The sequence below is a fragment of the Patiria miniata genome, unplaced genomic scaffold (assembly GCF_015706575.1).
Source record: "Patiria miniata isolate m_02_andy unplaced genomic scaffold, ASM1570657v1 HiC_scaffold_10, whole genome shotgun sequence".
Taxonomy (NCBI): domain Eukaryota; kingdom Metazoa; phylum Echinodermata; class Asteroidea; order Valvatida; family Asterinidae; genus Patiria; species Patiria miniata.
This window is the reverse complement of record NW_024037048.1, coordinates 12,993,035-12,995,410: the sequence shown is the minus strand read 5'-3', so window position 1 is coordinate 12,995,410 and position 2,376 is coordinate 12,993,035. Positions and strand designations below refer to the sequence as shown.

Sequence of the window (2,376 nt, the reverse complement as noted above, 5' to 3'; positions counted from 1 at the left end):
TCTGGATTTTCCAGCAGTACATGAAATGCATGCACGCGACGTGTCGTGACTTTAGTTGGACATTTGGTTGTGCAGTCTCAATTGTGAGTGGTCAATACATTATGAGTTGAGGCTTAACAGGTGGATTCATTCCCATATTAGCAACTTGGAAGTTGGAAGAGGAAACGTCATTCACAATTGACGGTAATACTCACAGCATCTTGCCAACCAGAGACACGTGTAGTCATTCTTGATCTTCTCACTCTGAATGAGCACAAAAATCTGGAAAACAAGAAAAACGAAACCCACTCCAATTAAAGCGGTAAAACCAAGTGTTCCCCACCAAACAGTGGTCTAGGAGGCACAGAAAGATCCCCATCTGGGTTTTAGACTTGTTTTTTTTATGCCTATTTGCCCTGAACAAGGCTAAAAGCCACTCCAGATATACAGGGCTACAAGTCGGAGCAAAGCAGCTAAATCAACCACACCATCTCTGCCCTCATAGGCACCCACTTATAAGCCATCAGTGTGGGGGTTTGGTCAGTATCAAATGAGGGCAATAATGCTCATTGTGATTTTTGGCAAGGTATGCACCCCTCTAGTCAGAAAATATGTGACAGCATTGCAGCGGTGGCAGCTTTTTGGGTGCTATCCCTTTTTTCTTTTTAAATGGTGGCTAAAACATGCTTGTTACAACATACAATTATCCGGTTCAAGCATATTGACGGCAATTTTGAAAACACAAATCAAAAGTGATAACACTGCCACCACTCACACTGCAAAGCTATCACACATTCTCCAACTCTAGATGTGCCTTTCACAAAATCGCTATGAGCATTGCTCTTTTCAATCGTCTGGTACCGGTGGCCCAATTTTTTGGACCAAAGCTGAGAGCCTATTACTCCTGGGTGGGGAGAAGCAATGAGTGACAAAGTGCCTTGCCCAAGGGCACACGCACCATGACCCCAGGCTGGACTCGAACCCACAACCTGCAGCTTTACCGCAGACCACGAATCCAACGCCCTTAACCACGAGGCCACAGCTCTCCACACTCCTCTTGAATCAGGACAGATCATAGGTTGGAGGGAAATAAGCACCAGGCAAGGAATTCCAAAGAGATGCAGCACGTGGGAAAATAAGCTATTGGAATATCTTTTTGTTCTACATCTAGGTATACGGCAACAGTATATGGATGAGAACAGACAGAAAGTCAGGCTTCTCTCTCAAACAGGGCCGACCATCGGTGGAAATTGATACAAAATTTCACTTTTCTTGAAATGACAGCACACCAGGTGCCGTGATTTCACAGGATGCTTGAGACTATTACTCCCTAACAGTCAGGTATTTCATAATAACTTGGTAGTTTTGGTGTTTGATGTTTGCAAATGAAAGGCACCATGACTAGTTCAGGCACCATGACGAGTCACTGCGCCATGACTGGCCAACTATTGAGGGCGCAACAACCAAAATTGGGTCCGGGAGTCCAACCTACCTCCTCTGCTTCCTTGTAGTTGCCTGCTGTGGCTTTGGCCTGCGCATAGTTGTAGTTGAACCTATCGTCCTTGTAGAAGTAACTCTAGAAACGTAAACACACAAAAATGTCATCTTAGTTTTTTCTGATAATTTTCCCACCTGCACTACTTTTTTCCCCAAAAAAGGACAAATACAGCTAAACCATGCCACAGAAACAACTATGAGCAAGTTGGGGCGAGACTAGTGGTCGATTCCTGACGTAATTTGATGCCTGAGCACTAATATCAACATGCAAACGCCTCAAGTCAGACATGGTCAAAATTGTTCACCAAATAAATGGTCAAGAATAATTCAAAAAAAAATTGGTCCTTAAAATATTAGAGGGCGATTGGCAATAAATATTTCAGGTTTTTGGAGAAAAGTTCAAAAACGAATAGTGTCTAACATTAAATGCATTAGATAAAATGACCTGAGAGCAAATATGCAGTCCTATGCCCCCTGTCTGTCTGGCCTCAACTCCATTTTCAAAGCTGTTGATGAAATAAAATGAATCAATAAACATTACTGCAACTTTCCTAAAAAAATATAACGGTGCTGTTGAAACCCCTCGGCCTGAGTTTGTTGATATAAGGTGCAAAATTACAAGTACATGTAGTAGAATAGTTACACTGGTCAATGGAATGACCTAGACCTTGACCAATGACATTGACCTTTGACCTTTTGACCCCCAAATCAATCCAAACTTGATTTTCCTGAAGGGCAACCCTGAAGTTACAAACCCGAATCACATTTCTAACTCAAATTATCATCGGGAAACAATTTACCTTCAACTCACCACTGATATACTCACCCAAAAATAAGAAAATAATTTTCTTACATTCTTCTAGTTGGGTAAAGTAGAGATATTTTTATTTATTAATTTAG

General features: G+C 41.8%; 1 long non-coding RNA gene across 2 annotated transcripts; it reads right to left on the bottom strand.

Annotated features, from left to right (window-relative positions):
• Nucleotides 1-221: 221 nt before the first annotated feature.
• On the bottom strand, nucleotides 222-1,965 carry LOC119733832. Of its 2 annotated transcripts, none has more exons than XR_005271984.1 (3): nucleotides 1,922-1,965; nucleotides 1,472-1,555; nucleotides 222-261 (listed from the first exon to the last, which is right to left on the bottom strand). It is a non-coding gene; the product is annotated as an uncharacterized LOC119733832 (long non-coding RNA). The 2 variants fall into 2 exon arrangements; XR_005271985.1 differs by having other exon boundaries at nucleotides 1,898-1,936.
• Nucleotides 1,966-2,376: the final 411 nt, after the last annotated feature.